This window comes from Zootoca vivipara, chromosome 16 (assembly GCF_965207765.1).
Source record: "Zootoca vivipara chromosome 16, rZooViv2.hap1.1, whole genome shotgun sequence".
Lineage (NCBI taxonomy): Eukaryota > Metazoa > Chordata > Lepidosauria > Squamata > Lacertidae > Zootoca > Zootoca vivipara.
Genome location: NC_142599.1, coordinates 21,735,091 through 21,756,575, shown reverse-complemented (window position 1 = coordinate 21,756,575; position 21,485 = coordinate 21,735,091).

The following is a 21,485-nucleotide window of genomic DNA, read 5'->3' as shown; positions in this document are numbered from 1 at the left end:
AACAGCTCTCACTGTCAGGAAGTTCTTCCTAATGTTTAGGTGGAATTTTCTTTCTTGTAGTTTGAATCCGTTGCTCCGTGTCCGCTTCTCTGGAGCAGCAGAAAACAACCTTTCTCCCTCCTTTATATGACATCCTTTTATATATTTGAACATGGTTATCATATCACCCCTTAACCTTCTCTTCTCCAGGCTAAACATACCCAGCTCCCTAAGCCGTTCCTCATAAGGCATCGTTTCCAGGCCTTTGACCATTTTGGTTGCCCTCTTCTGGACACGTTCCAGCTTATCAGTATCCTTCTTGAACTGTGGTGCCCAGAACTGGACACAATACTCCAGGTGAGGTCTGACCAGAGCAGAATACAGTGGTACTATTACTTCCCTTGATCTAGATGCTATACTCCTATTGATGCAGCCCAGAATTGCATTGGCTTTTTTAGCTGCTGCATCACACTGCTGACTCATGTCAAGTTTGTGGTCAACCAAAACTCCTAGATCCTTTTCACATGTACTGCTCTCAAGCCAGGTGTCTCCCATCCTGTATTTGTGCCTTTCATTTTTTTTGCCCAAGTGTAGTACTTTACATTTCTCCTTGTTAAAATTCATCTTGTTTGCTTTGGCCCAGTTGTCTAATCTGTTAAGGTCATTCTGAAGTGTGATCCTGTCCTCTGGGGTGTTAGCCACCCCTCCCAATTTGGTGTCATCTGCAAACTTGCTCAGGATTCCCTCAAGCCCATCATCCAAGTCATTGATAAAGATGTTGAACAAGACTGGGCCCAAGACAGAACCCTGTGGCACCCCACTAGTCACTACTCTCCAGGATGAGGAGGAGCCATTGATGAGCACCCTTTGGGTTCGGTCAGTAATCCAGCTACAAATCCACTGAATGGTAGCATTGTCTAGCCCACATTTTACCAGCTTCTTTACAAGAATATCATGGGGCACCTTGTCAAAGGCCTTGCTGAAATCAAGATAGGCTACATCCACAGCGTTACCTTCATCTACCAGGCTTGTAATTCTGTCAAAAAATGAGATCAGATTAGTCTGACATGACTTATTTTTCAGGAACCCATGCTGACTTTTAGTGATCACAGAGTTTCTTTCTAGGTGCTCACAGACTGTTTGCTTAATGATCTGCTCTAGAATCTTTCCTGGTATTGATGTCAGGCTGACTGGGCGGTAATTGTTTGGGTCCTCTCTTTTCCCCTTTTTGAAAATAGGGACAACATTTGCCCTCCTCCAGTCTGCTGGAACTTCGCCTGTTCTCCAGGAATTTTCAAAGATTATTGCCAGTGGTTCTGAAATCACCTCTGCCAGTTCTTTTAATACTCTTGGATGTAGTTCATCTGGCCCTGGAGACTTGAATACATCTAAACTAGCCAAGTATTCTTGTACTACCTCCTTACTTATTCTGGGCTGTGTTTCCCCTGCTGAATCATCTGCTCCATATTCTTCAGGTCGGGCGTTGTTTTCTTTCTTGGAGAAGACTGAGGCAAAGAAGGCATTGAGGAGTTCTGCCCTTTCTCTGTCCCCTGTTTGCATTTCACCATGTTCTCCTCTGAGTGACCCCACTGTTTCCTTGTTTTTCCTTTTGCTACGGACATACCCATAAAAGCCCTTTTTGTTGCTTTTAACCTCTCTGGCGAGCCTGAGTTCATTCTGTGCTTTAGCTTTTCTGACTTTGTTTCTACACGTGCTGGCTATATGTTTGAATTCCTCTCTGGAGATTTCCCCCCTTTTCCATTTTTTGTACATATCCCTTTTAAATCTTAACTCAGTCAAGAGTTCTTTAGATAGCCAGCCTGGCTTCTTTAGGCACCTTCCATGTTTCCGTCTCATTGGTATTGCCTGAAGTTGTGCTTTTAATATCTCCCTTTTAACAAACTCCCAACCATCATGAACTCCCTTCCCTTTTAGTATTACTGTCCATGGGATTTCACCCAGCGTTTCCCTAAGTTTTCTGAAGTCGGCTTTCTTAAAGTCTAGAATTTGGACCTTAGTATGCTTGGTTGCTCCTTTCCGCTGGATAATAAACTCCAGAAGAGCATGGTCACTCCCACCTAATGATCCTGCCACTTCTACCCCACCAACCAAGTCATCACTATTGGTTAGGACCAGATCTAAAATGGCTGATCCTCTTGTTGCTTCTCCCACTTTCTGGACAATGAAGTTGTCTGCAAGGCCAGTGAGGAATCTGTTCGACCTTATGCTCTTGGCTGAGTTTGACATCCAACAAATATCAGGATAGTTGAAATCCCCCATTACTACTATCTCACTTCCTTTGGAATGCTTGGCCATCTGTTCCAGGAAGGCATCATCTGTGTCCTCAGTTTGGCTTGGGGATCTATAGTAAACTCCCACAATGAGATCACTGTTGTTTTTCTCTCCCTTAATTTTGACCCAGATACTCTCAATTTGGCTTTGAAGTTTTAAATCCTGGATCTCTTCACAGGTATACATATCCCTAACATATAAAGCTACTCCTCCTCCTTTCCTGTTTGGTCTATTTCTCTTAAATAGATTGTATCCCTCTATTACTACATTCCAGTCATGAGACTCATCCCACCAGGTTTCAGTGATGCCTATTATGTCATATTTAGTTTGCTGTACCAAGAGCTCAAGTTCATCTTGTTTATTTCCCATGCTCTGTGCATTAGTATACAGACATTGAAGACCGTTGATCATTCCCCCATGTCTCTTATTTAAGGATATTTTCGTCCCACCACTAGGTCTGCATGCTGCTTGCTCCATTTGGTCCTCTCCATTTGGGACTCTTCGTGACCCCATGGACCAGAGCACACCAGGCACTCCTGTCTTCCACTGCTTCCTGCAGTTTGGTCAGACTCATGTTTGTGGCTTCGAGAACACTGTCCAACCATCTCATCCTCTGTCGTCCCCTTCTCCTTGTGCCCTCCATCTTTCCCAGCATCAGGGTCTTTTCCAGGGAGTCGTCTCTTCTCATGAGGTGGCCAAAGTCAGGGCCGGCCCTACGGCAAGGCTGGGTGGCGCGGGGCCGCCAGGGGGGTGCCGTGCGGCGGGCACTGAGAAACGGGGCGGGGGGGGGCGGGCGCCAGAGGGATCTTTGCACCAGGGCGCCAGATATGCTTAAGATGGCCCTGGCCAAAGTATTGGAGCCTCAGCTTCAGAATCTGTCCTTCCAGGGAACACTCAGGGCTGATTTCCTTAAGAATGGATAGGTTTGATCTTCTTGCAGTCCATGGGACCCTCAAGAGTGTCCTCCAGCAGAGTTTACATTCCCCTTTTAAATGCACAGCGGATAGCTGGTTGCAGGCTTGTGTAAGCCTCTCACAATTAGGTTCCTGGTAAGTTCCCTCATATCTTTCTGTAAGGTTTTGGCACCTAAGCAGCCTTGGTTCAACCTAGGAGGGTTAGTTTGCAGTCGTTAGCTTTCCTGCAATGATAAGGATAGTTACCACTTCTAGATCATTTTCTGCAATACCATCTTTTAAATAACTAATTTGGAGTACCTTGGAAAGCATATGGCATCCTTTTTTAAAATTTAATTTTTTAATTTTTATTGCTGAATACAATGATCAAAAACACACATACAAAAACTAACAAAATAAGCAACATCAAAAATACAATAAATAAATAAATAAATAAATAAATAAATAGAAAATAGACAAACAGCCACCAAAAAAAGTAAAAAAGTGTCATCCTAAAATACAAAAAACTAAACAAAAATACATAAATCTTGACTTCCCTCCACCCGTGTGTGACTTCCTTCTCTCTCTTTTGATTTAATTGTTGTGTTATCAATATTAATTTGCCTGTATATTCTTATATCCAATTCCTCTTCATCTTTACCCTGCAAACTTCATTCATTGCATATCAATATATTTATACCAGAACAATGTTTTTTCATAACTAATTTGGAGTACCGTGGAAGGCACATTGCATCCTATTTTTTATTTTTCCAAATAAATTTTTCATTAGTGTTCCAAGATTCCCCTAATATTAGCTAAATCATAACAATATCAATTAATTCCCGATTAATACAATTATTCAAATGCTGATCAACCTCTAGCATATGGCATCCTAACATGTCCAATATAGTAGCCTATACAGGTTTACAAAAGACTGAAGAATATAAGCACAAAAGAAGGCTGGATCAAGCCAATGGCCCATCTAGTCCAGCATCCTGATCCAAGAGGGCTGGCCTTATGTTCTTACATTCTAACTTAACTTGCAGAGCTGGATTCAGTTAGATGCTAAGTCATTATCTTACTGCACTGTTCGAGTGCCGACAGCATCTTTGCAAGAGGGAAGAAGATGGGGACAAACAAACCCCAAGCTGGCCCTATCTTATGGGACCCCATTGGCTTACCCCACCAGGTCCAGCAGTTGCCAGCTGTCACTGGAGGGTATTTATTTGTTTTTATTTTATAAAATGTATATACCATTTGATATAGTAAAAAACAACTCTCAAAGAAGTTTACAAAAAGAATGAAACAATGAAATTATCAGTAACAGAAAGTTAGAAACAACTATTTTAAAACTAATTAAAATTGGCGATAAGCTACAAACCAAATTAAAATATTCGTTAGCTTTCTACATAGCTGGATAGGCTTGCCGGAACAAAATTCTTCTTCAGCAATGTAGGTCTTTCAGGACTGGCGTTATGTGGTCTCGGCGGCCGCTCCGAGTCAAAAGTCTAGCTGCTGCATTCTGGATTACTTGTAGGGTCTGGGTCACCTTCAAAGGTAGCCCCACGTAGAGCGCATTACAATAGTCGAAGCGGGATCCTCGAAATAATAATAATAATAATAATTTATTATTTATACCCCGCCCATCTGGTATCCTTGCCCAGTCACTGAGATCGTCACCGGAGGCTCTGTTACTAGTCCCCCTGGGTTTGGGTGTCATGTCTTGGATCAGCCAGAAGCTGTGCATTCAGTATTTGGGACCCAATTCTAAGAGAACCCCCCTTCCCTCTCCTTGTTGAACTTGAAATGCTCGACAAAGATTTCTCTACTTCCACAGACATGCTTTCTGGGTTTTGTTTTTAAAAATGAATTTAAATTGATCTGATCCATTGTATGTTTTTTAATAGCCATCCCTTAGAAACACCAGTATTAAATACTGTACATAGCTTTAAATAATATATACTGGTATATGCTCTATTTGGGACTTTTAATTTGGCTCTCACAACCAGGATTTCTCCATTAAATGAAAACAAGAGTCCCCTTTGTTGCCGGGATTGGAAATCCTGATCATCCAACTGTTTTGGGGCTCCACCTCCCATCACCATGATCATTGGGCCCTGCTGGCTGGGGACATTGGGAGCCCAACAACAGCTGCAGCAATTTTTTTTGCAGCAGCAGGCAGTGCTTCCGGGCCAGGGTAGCCCCCCCCCCCAATACAGAGCCTTGCAATAGTCAAGTCCTGAATATACCAGGGCATGGATCACTGTTGCCAGGGTATCCCTGCCCAAGAGCAGTAAGATGCACTCATGGCCACTGAAGCAAAGCCAAGCTCCACCTTATCTTGCTGTGCTTGATCTTTGGGACCTGTGACATCCTCAGAAATTTGCAGGTCGGAATATCATTCCCCCCCCCCACTGGCGTAGCAAGGGGGGTGATGGGTGCGGGACGCCCCGGGTGCCACCCTGGATTGGGGTGACACTCGGAGAGCCCCCCCGCGACTCCCAAGCCAAGCGGTGCTGCTTCAGTGCAGTGCGGATGGTGCCAGGATCCTCCGTTCGCGGCTGCAGCCACAGGTGGAGAGTCCCGGCGCCGTCCCCGTGCAATGCATAGCAGTTTGCCAGTGGCAAGCCACTCCAGCGCCGTTGTCACGGTCCGGTCGGCGGGCGTCAGGACCAGAGGCAAGATGGTGGTGAAGAAGCAGGAACAGGTGCAGGGCTGAGGGTCCAGCAGCAGGTAGTTGCAGGGTCAAGGGGCATGAAGCAAGGCGAAGGCGAAGCAAGGGTCCAAGAAGCAAGGCGAAGGTTCAAGGAACAAGAAGCAAGGCGAAGGATCCAGGAACAAGAAGCAAGGCGAAGGTTCAAGGAACAAGAAGCAAGGCGAAGGTTCAAGGAACAAGAAGCAAGGCGAAGGTCCAAGGGTCGAGGATCAAGGCGTCGGTCCACGGAGCGAGGATCAAGACGTCGGCAAGGCAAGGGTCCACGGAGCGAGGATCAAGACGTCGGCAAGGCAAGGGTCCACGGAGCGAGGATCAAGACGTCGGCAAGGCAAGGGTCCACGGAGCAAGGATCAAGACGTCGGCAAGGCAAGGGTCCACGGAGCAAGGATCAAGACGTCGGCAAGGCAAGGGTCCACGGAGCAAGGTTCAAGACGTCGGCAAGGCAAGGGTCCACGGAGCAAGGATCAAGACGTCGGCAAGGCAAGGGTCCACGGAGCAAGGTTCAAGACGTCGGCAAGGCAAGGGTCCATGGAGCAAGAGGCCAGATGCAACCAGGCAGGGATAGCGTTGCTGTGGCAAAGAGCTGAAGGGAAAATGCTGAGCTTTTATCCCTCCCAGCTCCTGCCACCAGGTGCAGTGAGATCTCAAGTGGCCTCACCTGGGTGACTACTCCTTGCCTCTCCAGCACAAGCTGAGGACTTCACCTGTGTGGCCACGCCTTGCTCCTCCAGCACAAGCTGAGGCATGCCCCAGTCCTGCAAAGCACTACAGGCCCCAGAGCCTGACTCCTGCCCATACTCCTGACAGCCATGCAGGGATGGTGCTGGAGGGTCCCGGCGCCATTCCCGTGTGGGGCTGGAGCGGTTTGCTGGTGCCGCTGCTGCATAGCGCGCATGTGTGTCATGCATGGTGACGCCGCACATGCGTGCTGTGTGGTGACGCCCTGCCCCTGGGTGCATGCCCCACCCCCGGGTGCACGCCCCCGGGTGCCACTCCGGGTGCCCGATCAGCTTCCTCCTCCCCTGCATTGCCCACTAGATTTTGCACATGCCAAGTGTTCCAACACAGTTGTCAGCTCGTGCAATGTTTCCACCTATGTTTTAAAAGTGTGTATTTTGAGATGAAATATTTCAGGTGTGTCACTTTTCGCGCAGTTCATTTATATTTTTAAAAACGGCCGATTCACATGGAAATGAGACAGAGTGGGCCTTTGGAGGAATGCAAGTGAAAGTGACATGAAATGGGCTGCAGTGTCTTCCCCTACAATTGCAATAGGAATTATTATTATTATTATTATTATTATTATTATTATTATTATTATTATTATTATTATTATTATTACTCGAGAGGTTTCCCCCCCACATAGTTTGAAAAATGTACCAAATCTATTTCCCCCCAAAAGGTGGAAGTGGAATTAAAGAAATACCTGTAGCAGCAAACGTCTTGCTAACCATTGCCAACTCAATGAGAAAGCAAAATACTGTCTGTTGCCAATGCTGATTTCACAAGTCTCCTGTTGTCCCCTTTTGGGGCTCCACCTTTCTCTCCCCCTCTCTCTCTGCCCCCAACTTCTTATTGTTCGGTTCAACTAACACTTTGTAATGGACTGGTTCCTAAAATACAATTCTGTTGTCAACCCCCCCCAGCAACTTTTAAAAGCCAGCAGTATTGGAGTGCAGCGAGTCAGTCTGTTAGCTCTCGGGTCCTCTCTGTAGGCTGGTTACAGTCTTGTAAAAAAAACAACAACAACCATGCCTGGCAGGAGAATCGGTCTACAAGGGCTGATCATTGACTGCATTTTATTGGCTGAATAAAAAAAGGCCAGACTGCATTTTGAGGAGCAGTCGGTGTTCCTGGCTGCCCGGTCTTCAGAAGGCAAGCAAATCATTAGTCTATTAACAAGTGCCTCTTGGCCTGTTTTCCAGCTTAAAAACAACAACGATGCTCTCGCAATTGGCGGTAGGGTCAGTCTTAAAATGTTAACATTGCCTTCCATCAGTCTCGGCACCCTGTAAACCGAGAGGCTTTTTGCTCCCTCATCAGGGGAGTTCTCTTGTTCGTTTTTCCATGTGTCTCTGACATATGGAGCATTTTTTTAAAAAAAAGAAGGAAAGAAAGAAAGAAAAGAAAGCAGCCAGCTTCCTAGCTGTGTCATACATTAGTTGGGGGAATCACTGGTGTGTGACTGGGTGGGAACCTGGGTACAAAGGAAACATGTCTTTTTATGAGTCAGGAAATTGCAAGCCAGACTTGGGGCTAAGCGGGGTGTCGCCCATCTTGGCCAAGTTACACATCATAATTTGTTTCTAGGCAGAGCGATTGGAACGGGGGGAGGAACTGTTGAAGGATCCCAGGTATGGCTGTGAGTAGACATCGTTTTCCGTCCTGCAACACTGTTTCTGTTTCTCTGCAGGTCGCCTTTCTCCGAAAACTACAGTAGGATGAAATTATGCAACTTACTTCATTTACGTAACTGATTACTTATGCTATGGTGTCAACACATCATTCTATCCTGTTTACCCCCATTATATATATAGTCCAGTAGAACCTTAGAGACCAACTAAGTTTGTTCTTGGTATGAGCTTTTGTGTGCATGCACACTTCTTCAGATACACTGAAAGAGAAGTCACCAGACCCTTATACAGTACAGTGGAACCTCAGTTTATGAACACCTCGGTTTACGAATTTTTGGTTTATGAACACCGCGGACCCCATCTGGAACGGATTAATTCACTTTCCATTACTTTCAATGGGAGAGTTCGCTTCAGTTTATGAACGCTTCAGTTTATGAACAGACTTCTGGAACCAATTACACCCATGCTTCGGGTTAAATACGCTTCAGGTTGAGTACTCCGCGGACCCGTCTGGAACGGATTAATCCACTTTCCATTACTTTCAATGGGAAAGTTCGCTTCAGTTTATGGACGCTTCAGTTTATGAACAGACTTCCGGAACCAATTGTGTTCATAAACTGAGGTACCACTGTATATAGTGGGAGGGTGGGGTGGGTTTTTTTCAGGAGGGTAATTATGTAACTTATTGTCACGGCTGGAGTCAGACACAGGTTAGCATGGAAGACACAGGGCTCTGTTGTCAGTGAAATTAACTCTTTATTCAAGGAAATGGCATAAAACTCAGCAACAATTCCCAGTAGGTCTTGCCCCTATGAAGCAGTTGCCAGGGCCAGCTTCCACACCTCTATAAGGCTTCCACACCTCTATAAGCCTCCTTCTTTCCCAGTCTCAAACAGAGTTGTCTACAGTATGTACCTTTGGCCTCTGTTCTGCTCTCACTATTCTGTGTGTTCTTAGACACCAGGGGGAGGGGAGCCTGTTGCAGCAGGAGACTCCCTGGATTCTCCGGCAGTCTCTTTATCCCCCTCCTCTGCTTCAGCCTCTGAGATTGAACTTCTCCCTGTCACAGGCTCGTCCTGCTCACTAAACCCTGTTGCCCCTTTGGTTCCTGGCACCTCCTCCCAATCTTCTTTTTCCGATCTCTCCTCAATGCCCCACCACCTATCCCCTGGCTCTGAGCCCTCCTCCTCTGGGCTTTCACTTTCCAGCTGGTGCCTCCCACTACTCCTCTTTGTCCAGCCAGTTGCTGACATTTATGTCATTTATGAAATTAATTATATAAATTACTGCTGGAAGTTTGGGTGCAACTCAGTTTGCAGCAGAAGGGCTTTGCAATGGGTCCAGACAGACAGAGCAAGGGACCCCCAGATTCCCAGACTATCCCTGTATCTGTAGCTCCTTGTTGCTTAGATTGATATTCTCAGGTTGCATCCTGTTGTACAATTCTTCCTCCTCCTCTTACCTCTTTCCCAGAACTCAATATGAAGGTAATCTTTAATCCCCATATAGAACAAAGGAGCAAAGATGGCTGTCTTGTCCTTCTCTAAACTACTTGCTTAGACTAGAACTAGACACCTTTTCTATCCGAGTTATGTAGTTCCCACAACAAACAACTTTATTATTTTCTTACCTACAAGCACCTCTCTGTGTGACTGCAATAATCAAGTTACAGGAAGGTAGCCGTGTTGGTCTGACGCAGTCAAAACAAAATATAAAAATCCTTCCAGTAGCACCTTAGAGGAAGGATTTTTTATTTTGTTTTGCAATAATCAAAGTGGTCTCTCTACCAAGATTCACGAGCTTAAATGGTGTTCCCTTTGCATAGCAAAAGGTTTTCTATTTCCATTGCTTAACTATGTAGTGTGAGTAAGTAAGCTTGGGCTCAGCCTGCATATTCTATGTGCAAATAAATTATTATATCACAGAAACGCTCTAAGCCTCCAGTGACCTTCATTCTAAGGATACCCGTTTCACGGCACGAGCCAGGATCCCTGAAGCTTTCCCCTGCTGCGCAGAGATTGGGGTGCGTGTCAACAAAACATAATGCTTCTGTAGCTGGATTAGAGGACAATTTATGGGAAAATAACAACACGCTTTGTAAAGGCTGCAGAGAGAGAGAGAGAGAGAGAGAGAGAGAGAGAGAGAGAGAGAGAGAGAGAGAGAGAGAGATTATGCAATGGCCAGAGGTGCAGTTGGAACTGTGAAGAGCAGACCACCCTCCAGATATTTCCTACTTCCCTCCTAGAGCATGCTGGGAATTGAGGAAGTTCAAACTGGGACAAGCAGCCCAGAAGGAGCGGATGCCATTCCAGAGAATCCTCTGAGTAATGAGAGGAAGTCAAGGCCCATCAGCTAGAAAAGATGCAACAATTCAGAGAAGAAGCATTGTGGGGGGTGGGGGTGTCAGATCAATGAATGGTGCAGGAATGAGGACAAGATAGGCAATACGCTGCAACAGAATGGGAAGGAATGGGGTGGGTGGGATCTTTCTTTAACTGTCAAAAATAAAAATAGATAACCCACCCTCCACCTCATTTTGATTTAATGCAAATCCCCCCCTCCCCCGGGGACCTTGGATGCTTGGATGGTATTTCAAATAACAGGTGTGTGTTTGATATCCAGCTTCAGGGAGGAGGGCAAAGATTTTAACAAGGAGAAATGTAAAGTACTACACTTGGGCAAAAAATAATAATGAAAGGCACAAATACAGGATGGGAGACACCTGGCTTGAGAGCAGTACATGTGAAAAGGATCTAGAAGTCTTGGTAGACCACAAACTTGACATGAGTCAACAGTGTGATGCAGCAGCTAAGAAAGCCAATGCAATTCTGGGCTGCATCAATAGGAGTATAGCGTCTAGATCAAGGGAAGTAATAGTACCACTGTATTCTGCTCTGGTCAGACCTCACCTGGACTACTGTATCCAGTTCTGGGCACCACAGTTCAAGAAGGATACTGACAAGCTGGAACGTGTCCAGAAGAGGGCAACCAAAATCCTCAAAGGCCTGGAAACGATGCCTTATGAGGAACGGCTTAGGGAGCTGGGTATGTTTAGCCTGGAGAAGAGAAGGTTAAGGGGTGATATGATAGCCATGTTCAAATATATAAAAGGATGTCATATAGAGGAGGGTGAAAGGTTGTTTTCTGCTGCTCCAGAGAAGCGAACACAGAACAATGGATTCAAACTACAAGAAAGAAGATTCCACCTAAACATTAGGAAGAACTTCCTGATAGTAAGAGCTGTTCGACAGTGGAATTTGCTGCCAAGAAGTGTGGTGGAGTCTCATTCTTTGGTGGTCTTTAAGCAGAGGCATGACAGCCATATGCCAAGAATGCTTTGATGGTGTTTCCTGCTTGGCAGGGGGTTGGACTGGATGGTCCTCGTGGTCTCATCCAACTCTATGATTCTATGATTCTGCCCTCCAAAAAAAGAGAGAGTTTGATTTGTAAATAAGCAAACAAACAACCCCCATCCCAGACTAGATCTCACACCTGGAGTCTTGCAACAATTGCCCAGTTGTGTACATGTGTGTATGCCTAATGGGTGTCATCAGGGCTCCCCCCCAGTGGGAACCCACAGGAACTCAGTTCCAGCACACCTCTCAGGTGGGCGCCATTGCCATTCCAAGAGAACGAGGGAAGTGAGTTCCTGCAACTCTTTCTCTAGAAAAATAGCACTGGGCGTCATTTAGATTTAATTGTGCTCACACAAAACACTAGTGGGACGCAAGGGTGTAGGTATGCACACATCCTGAAAAGTACCTGAAAGGGAGAACCATAACCAGTGGTGGATTAAACCCTGTGGAGGCCCCTAGGCAGACAAAATCTGGGGTGGCCCCTCACCAATTATCTCCTAATACTCGATTGTAATTTTCTTTCGGGATCAAATCAATATTATTTTGATCTGTTGTCATGGGGCCCGTAAAAGGCAGAGGGCCCACATCATTCTAATAATATTTGATTTCTTACCCTTACGTATGGTCATGGATGATGGGATTTGTAGCCCACGACATCTGGAGGGCCACCAACCTGGGTTGCTTAAAAAGAGGATTGGACAAATTCATGGAGAATAAGGCTATCAATGGCTACTAGCCAGCATGGCTAGGAACTGCCTCCATGGTCGGAGGCAGTAATACTTCCGAATAGCAGTTGTTGGAAACCAAATGAGGGTAGGGTTGCTCTTGCGCTTAGGTCCTGCTTGTGAGTTTCCCATAGGCATCTGGTCAGCCACTGTGAGGAAAGGGCCACCGGCCTGATCTACCAGGACTTTTCTTATGTTCTTAAAGCTGGCCTATGGAGATCAATAAGGGTGCAAGAACAAAAGAGATGAGAGCCCAAGCAGAGCATGGGTGAGGGAGAAGGAGTGGTGGGAAAGGTCCTATGCAAGCAATGAAGAGAGAAAGCCAGATCAAAGGCAGAAATTAATGAGAGATGTTTTGGCTGTAAGCTCATCAGGGCTGACCCTGCTGCCTGACAGTCTGCAAATCGACATCAGTGGCCCATCTAGTCCAGCATCCTGTTCTCAGTGGCCAACCAGATGAATGAATGAATGAATGAATGAATGAATCTTTATCTGCGTCAGCCATCGGCCATAGCAATAAAACAACAATACGGTATACAAAGAATAAAGAATAAATGCCTGTGGGAGACCCTCAGTCAGGACCCGAGCCCCCTCTCCTCTCCTGTGGTTTCCAGCAAGTGGTATTAAGAAGCATTATTGCTTCTGACCCTGGAGGCAGAAGATACCTATTGTGGCTAGTAGCCATTGGTAGCCCTATCTAATACCTGTACTAACATTAAATAAATCCAATAACATTATATAAAAAAAGTTGGCTGTTTGTTTGCTTTTCCACCAGAAAATGCAAGCAAGCAAACAAACAGCTATTCAAAATATATACCTTTATATATATTCGGATCTACATTTTTGAATGACACATTTCTGTCACCTTGCCAAGGCACTTTCTTCCACTTGCGGCATCTTGGTTTGGCAGCTTTTCACGACGTTTCATCCTACATTTCAACATTGCGACTGTCTGCTCTGATTCTGAAAACAGATTCGTTGTGAAACACTGACATTTCCCGTGGCGTCCGAATCCTGACCGACGCTGGTAAGTGGGGGAGCCAAGTCTTTTATCACCTGACAGCGCCTTGTCACCTGAACGATCAGGACGGTGGACCTTGATCCTTCAGTGATGTTCTTTGGGTATTCCACAAAAAAAATAAACCTATCAAGGGAACATACAGACAATTCAAACGTCCAGCAGCCTCTGCTCAGCTTGATGCAAGGAGGCTTTTCACTACAGAGCCCCCATTTTGCCATCTGTCAGAAAGAATGTGGTATGAAAGTTGGAGAATTCTGAAGATCTGTTGATGTCCCTTTCATAAGAACATGAGATGAGCCTGCTGGATCAGGTCAAAGGCCCATTGAGACCAGAATCCTTTTCACAAAGGGGCCAACCAGATGCTTTAATGGGAAGCTTCCTAGGCTTAGCTTCCTATCCAAACCAGGGCCTCACCTGGGATAGAGGCATTATCATGACAAATTGTGTTGATGGCCATCTAAGAGGGATTTGGGGCCTGGGAAGCAGAAGGCTGCCAGGGTTAGTGGGTGGTAAGTGACAGGAAAAGAGAGTTTTTAGCAAAGTGTTCTGGGAAGAAGATGGGGAGAAGAAAGACTGGGATCCATCTTGGGCAGGCTGGCTGAAGGTTGGCTGGGAGAGATACCTTTGACTCCAGTGCTGCACTGATGTGAAGGACAAGCCCCTCTTGAAATGACCATGCTGTAAAATGCATTATTTTATGCAGAAATTGCTTTGCAAAATCATGTAAATTTTTTTGGCAAATTTCTCTAAGACAGATTTGAGGCTGTATCTGATTTATACCATTGGTCCAAAGAGCTAACTATTGTACATGGATTGGGAGTGCCGTTGCAAGGTCTCAGACAAGGTCTCAGCCTTTACTCATCCCTACTTTGAGATGTCAGGGCGAAGGCCTCTTATATACCTGCTGGGATTGACAAGACACCTGACCCTCACCTGAATCTCATAACTCTCCTGCAGGTGATTTGGTCTGCAGCCACAGTGTGGAAATAAAGGATGAGATTGCCCACCAGATACCAGACACTCTACTATTCAAATTAGTTAATTCCTATTCAAATGTTAATTCGAGCAAGTAAACTTCTGCTCTCACTTCATTACAAACAGTATTTCTACCTGCAACACATTTGAGCAAACCTGCTCTTCTTCCTTTCACAGATATTTTGTTGCCATTTGCAGTATTGCTGGATAGTTTTGATGAACTGCAAAAGCATTTTTAGTTTGTTTCTGTTGCCACCCTGGAACTTTATTAGTGCCACTTTGTTTTGTACGATTTCTTGCAAATGAAGGAAAACAACTTTTCTGCTTGTATATGTTGATAATATAATTTTGTTACTGAGAACAAACAAGATTGTACAAAAAGAAGATTGGGTGCAGGCCTGGCACAGGTGTCCTGACTGTGACAAAGGTGACCTGTGTGCTTGCTTGCTTGATTAGCAGCTGTTGGGAACTTCAAGGTCCCTGCTCTCCCTTCTTATGGTCTTTGTACTGGACCTGGAGACTCCAATAGAGAGCATTCCATGTCAAGAAGGAGGGGAAGTGGGCACCCTATCAAATGACAGGGCAGGAGCTACACAGAGCAGGGACTTTTCACTGGTGGTGCCCATTGTATGCCTCACTCTTCCCAGACCTGCTCTCCTTTGGCCTGTAATTTAGGAAGAACTGGTAGTAATAATAATAATAATAATATATTTATATCCCGCCCATCTGGCCAGGTTCCCCCAGCCACTCTGGGCGGCTTCCAACAAAATATTAAAATACAGAGGTTGACAAGTCTTATCAGTCCCTGATGTATGAGCGGATTTTATTTGCTGCTATTCTGTGCTTCTGGTGCACCAGGGTTTACACCAGCATAACAGAGTTGGCCAGGATGCCAGAAGGGATACAATATACAAGCTTTCTCCATTATCTGCACAGCAGGGGGTGTTCAGCAAACAGTGCAAAGGCTCAGCTGAAGCGTTCCGTGCTGCTTACCTACTTTCAGCAATAGGGGTCGCTGTAACCCAATTGGTTAGCTTTCAGATTCTAAATACTCTGAATAGTGACACCAGGGACCTAGAAAGTGCAGGGCTTGTCAGTCCAACCCCTGCACAGTCTCATGAGGGATGACCTTAAGGGAATTGGAGCAATTGGGCCAAATTGGGCCCCACATGCCGCTCCTAAGGGGCCCCCCGCACCAGGGCAATCTAGATGGATTTTATTTATATCCATAAGATTTTGTAAGACTTTGGCTGTAAACTGGGGCCCTACAAAGAAAATTTCAAGTTGCGGCCCACTGCTTCAAATGGGGCCCCACTGGGTAGCCCTGAGTCTCATAGTTGCTGGGCCTGAGTTGCCCTGCATTGCATGAAGTCTTGGGTTTTCAATTTTGGGAGAGGGGAGACTGCAGCACTGGGGAGTGGGCAGGCTGGCGAGGCCCCCTAGATTTAGAGGCCCTAGGCTTCAGCCTACTTAGCATATACATAAATCCAGCACTGCTGGGAGACCAGGGTTCAAATCTCCACTAAGCCCTGAAGCTCATTGGGTGACCTTGGGCCAGTCACTACCTCTCAGCCTAATCTACCTCACAGGGTTGTTGTGGGGATTAAATGAGGAGGAAGGGAGATCCATTTACTTGAGTTACTTGAAGAGAGGAAAAAGTGGTTTATCAATGCAATGAACAAAGTAAAGAATCAATAACATATAGTAGAAGCTGTAAGGCATGAAAGGTAGTGCAACAGAGAGCTGTCTCCCTCGCTCTTTGCTTACATCCCCTGCCCCTCTTACAACCGCTGGTGGAGCGGGTGACTCACAGCTTTGAAATCTGTGCAGGATGCCAGCTGAAAACAGAGGCTTTGCGCCCATCAAATTGACAGATGGTGCGCAGACTGCCCTGCTAGGCACAGACTCATCCATATTCTGAGTTAAAAGAAATATTGCCATTTTAAAAAAAATAAAAAAGGAGGGGAGAAACATATTTAAAAGATAAAGGGTGGTGGTGGTGGTGGTGGAAGCAGCAAGGGTTTGCCGGTCATTAATAATGGGAATAAAATCAGGCGAAGGGCTTCACTTTAAAGACATGTTAAAGCTCCTTAATCTTCAAAGAGATAAGGGCAAGGCAGCTGTGTGTGCCAAGCGAGGAAGTTTATTCCGCCAGGCGGCAGGCGAGGCTCCGGAGAGTTTTGAGGGCACCGCAAAGGTTACCTCTGCAGCCTTCGCAGGAGGGGGCCTCGGGGTAAACTTGAACTGAGCTTGACCGGGTTCTGATGTGAAAATGGAGAGGAGGAAAGAGGAGGAAATGCCAAACACATGAGGATGATCCTGCCTAGAGTCAGGAGCAATTGCTCTCTCTGCTACAGCCTCTCTGCCATGGAGAAATGAAAGAGCTTTTCTTCTTCTGGATTTGGCAAAGGGCTTAGTTCAGGGGTGGGAAGTCTTTCCCACCCAGGGGCCATATGTCAGTGGTGGGTAGGGCTAGAGGTGAACGTGGGTGGAGCAATGCATGCAAATTTTATTTCTTTATTTGCTGTATTTGTATCCCATGGACTGCAAGAAGATTAAACCTATCCAGGAAATCAGCCCTGAGTGCTCACTGAAAGGACAGATCGTGAAGCTGAGGCTCCAATACTTTGGCCACCTCATGAGAAGAGAAGACTCCCTGGAAAAGACCCTGATGCTGGGAAAGATTGAGGGCACTAGGAGAAGGGAACGACAGAGGACGAGATGGTTAGACAGTGTTCTCGAAGCTACGAACATGAGTTTGACCAAGCTGCAGGAGGCAGTGGAAGACAGGAGTGCCTGGCGTGCTATGCTCCATGGGGTCACAAAGAGTCGGACATGACTAAACAACAACAACAACAACAACATTTGTATCCTACCTTTTCCACCAAAGAGCTCAAGGTGGGGTAACAACAACAACAACAACAACAACAACAACAACAACAACAACAACAATTTATTTATATGCCGCCCATGCCCATCCGACTGGGATGCCCTAGCCACTCTGGGGAGCTTCCAACAAATTAAAAACATTAAGCACATTAAAACATCAAACATTAAAAGATTCTTGATAGACATGTCTTCTAAAAGTCAGCTAGTTGTTTATTTCCTTGGCATCTAACCGGAGGGCGTTTCATAGAGTAGGTGCGACTACCGAGAAGGCCCTCTGCCTGATTCTCTGTAGCTTTACTTCTCGCAGTGGGAGAACTGCCAGAAGGTCCTTGGAGCTAGATCTCAGTGTCTGGGCTGAACAATGGCGATGGGGATGCTCTTTCAGGTATACAGAGCCGAAGCCGTTTAGGGCTTTAAAAGTCAGCACTAACACTTCAAATGGTGCTTGGAAATGTGCTGGGAGCCAATGTAGACCAGTGTTATATGGTCCTGGCAGCTGCTCCCAATCACCAGTCTGGCAGCTGTATTCTGGATTACAGTCGTACCTTGGTTTATGAACAGAATGCGTTCCGGAAATCCGTTCGACTTCTGAAATGTCGGAAACCAAGGTGTGGTTTCCGATTGGCTTCTGATTGCGCAGGCACGCCGGAAACAATAGCGGAAGCCGCACCAGATGTTCGGCTTCCAAAAAAGTTCGAAAACAGGAACACTCACTTCCAGATTTTGATTGTTTGTGAGCCGAAACATATGAGTACCAAAGGCTTTCGACAACCAAGGTACGGCTGTAGTTGTAGTTTCCAAGTCACCTTCACAGTACACAGTACTTATTGCTCCTTGTGTAATCCCTACAACAACCCTGCGGGGTAGGTTAGGCGGAGAAACAGCGATTGTAGCCCAAGGTCAACCAGTGAGAATCACGACTGAGTGAGGATTTGAATGCTGGTCTCGCAGGTCATAGTCCGGCACTGTAACCACTATGCCACACTGGCTTTCGGTACCTTTGTACAGTAGTTTAACACAGACATCCCCAAACTGCGGCCCTCCAGATGTTTTGGCCTACAACTCCCATGATCCCTAGCTAACAAGCTAACAGGACCAGTGGTCAGGGATGATGAGAATTGTAGTCCAAAACATCTGGAGGGCCGAAGTTTGAGGGTGCCTGGTTTAACATCTGTGTTGTAGGTTAGTGTTTACACATGCTAGCACACCCATTTCTCTGGCCTCCATTTGGGCAAACAAAAGGTTTGGTCAGAGTTGAAGGAAACATTCCAGCCAATGCTCAAGGAGAAGAGGGCTAGTCACTATGGCTACCGTATATTCTGCCTCTACTGTTGAGAGGGGAAAAAATGCTTATGAATACCAGTCTCTGGTAGGAGGGAAGAGTGCTATTGTGTTAAAGTTCTCCTTGCTGGCTTTCCACAGGGAACTGTTTGGCCACTGTGAACAGGATGCTGGACAACATAGGCCATTGGCCTGATCCAGCAGGCTCCTCTTAGGTTCTTAGGTTCACAAGGCTCCCCCCCCCCCCAAAGAATCCTGGGAATGGTGGTTTGCTCCTCCCTGAGCTTCAATTTTCCACTCCCTTAACAGAGCTCAGCCTTCTCTAACCTGGGGCCCTCTAGATGTTTTGGACTACATCTCCCATCAACCCCAGCCAGGAGAGCCAATGCCTTATGAGAGCTCTAGTCCAAAACATTGGAAAGGTCCCAGATTGTCAGAGTCTGCTTTTGTCAATCACAAAATAGGGCTAGGATAGAAACTGCTGAGGCAAAGAGCAGGATTTCCAGGTCTCTTCAGGCCTCCTCTCTTTGAAACTAAGAACAGATGACACTCTTTCAAGATCTCTAGTTCCCCCTTGCTGAGTTTCACCTCTAGAAACACCTGCTGTTCAGCATCCCTTGAAGGGGTGCTGAAGTGGAGATTCTGAAAAGTGGTTTCCATCTCCCCTGCCAAGGTGGTGTTTGTAGTTTATCATGGAGTTCAACATCAGTTTTTCTTCATCAGCCAGAGAGCCAAAGCTAACATAAGGACCCAACTGCTCATTCATTACGCTTAACAGAGTCATAAAACACACCAGAGTTGGTTTTGTCATGATAGTTTTTTTAAAACTTGATTTATGGCCTTTCCTACAAATGTAGCCTTTATGCTCCACCACAGTCACTGAGATCTTCTGATGGGCCCCCTTTAAATAGATAGATGATAGATATAGACCGATAGAGATAGAGATAAAAATTTCATTTATATATATTGCAACTATTATTTAACCAAGTTGTAACATTTTTCAATTTTGACTCCCTTCTCCCTCTTCTGCGGTTCTTTACATTTATTTTCGTCCTTTCCTGCATACTCCAAAGTGCCTTAACTTATTCTTTTAATTGTCTATTCTTGTATATAACTCCTATATATTTTTAGAACTGCAGGTTTTTACAATAATCCTGCCAATGTCTTGATCTAATTACAGTTTGTTTGTAAATACTCAATAAACCACTTCCGTTCCTTTCTAAAAAGTTTGTTGTCTTGATTTCTTATTCTTCTGGTAAGTTTCTCTATTTCTGCATACTGCATTAGTTTCTGTATCTTCTTTCGTCAGAAACTCTTCATCCTTCCACTGTTGGGCAAATAACATTATTGCAGCTGCATACATAGTTATCTTACAATTTTCAGCCAATGCGTTATTTACTATCAATTTTGCTGATTTTTTTCTGTATATATTGCCTTAACTCCTTTTATAAAAGTGTTTCCACAGCTCATATATTCCAAAACTTTGAACATAACGTCCCAGGAGACTTTATCAAATGCTTTCTCTGCATCTAAAAATATTAAGACTGCTTGTTTTTCATTTCTCACTTTTAAATATTCTATTACATCAGTTATATTTCTAATATTATCTTTCATTTGTCCTCCTAGCAAGAATCCAGTCTGATCTTGATGGATTACCACTTTTAATACAGCTTTCAACCTGTTGGCTAATATATCTGCAAAAGGGTTTATAATTGTTACTCAACAAAGATATAGGTCGATAGTTTTGAACCAGCTCTGGATCTCTACCTTGCTTAGGGATCAAAGTTATATAAGCACTCTTCCAAGATTCTGGCAGCTCCCCTGCATTTCAGGTCATGATCATAATATCCTTTAAAGGTTGTATTAGAAAATCTTGTAGCTTTTTTATAATACATTGCTGAAAGTCCATCAGATCCAGGTGCCTTCCCTAAATTTGCATGTAAAATTACTTGCTGTAATTCCATCATTGTCACTGGTCCATTCAAAGATGTCATTTTATCGTTTCATATCTTAGGTATTTCACTGTCTTTAAATGTTTACTCATTTCTTCTAAGTTACCCCGTTTAGCACGATATAGTTCTGTATAAAAACCTCACAAATTGGTCTCTTATTTCTTTTGCTTTTCCCACTCCTCCACCTCCTATATTTATTTTATTATTACAGGGGTTTTTTCTTGTTTTTTTAAAAAATTATTTACCAAGCTATTAGTTTCCCTGGCTTGTTAGCCTGTTCAAATTGTTTCTGTTTTAAATATTTAATTTTCCATTCTAATTCCTGAATATTGTGTTTGCAATATCTTCATGCCCTGTTTCACAATCTCTTTTCGCCGGGAATTTATTAATCTTTGTTTTCTACCTTTGTAGGTGAAAGATACTCCCCCTGGATACCCCCAATGATGGGATCCTTTTGGTGATCTCGCATGATCAAGGTTCAGGCTAGAAGCCATTGGTCACTAGATGTCCACGGACTCTAGTAGAGAAGGATAAAAACTTTATCTATGCTGGGCATCATTTAATAAACATCTACCGTATCATGTTGCCTCTTACTTGGCTTTTCTCTAGGGTTAAAAGTCCCAAATGCTGCAAGCTTTCCTCATAGGAATGTCATTCCACTTGCACCAGGAGTGTGGGGAGAAGGGGAAGATGGGGAGAGACAGAGACAAACAGACAGAGAAAAAATGTTTGTAGGGAGAATTAAATTGATTTCCAATAGGAAGAGTGTGTGTGTGTGTGTGTGGGTTGCAGCTACAGGTGAAACTTGGGAAATTAGAATATCATCAAAAAGTGCATTTATTTCAGTAATGCAACTTATTATTTTTTATTTTAATTTTAATTTTTACAAATGCTTTCTTTTGGAAATTCCACAGTAATAAAACAAATAGTTACAAGAATACAAAAATAAACTTCGCTATTACATTCCATTTATAATTGACCCGCCTATCGACAAATAATACAATTGCAACAAATAAAGGCTTGACATATCTTGCTTTGCATGTCATGCATCT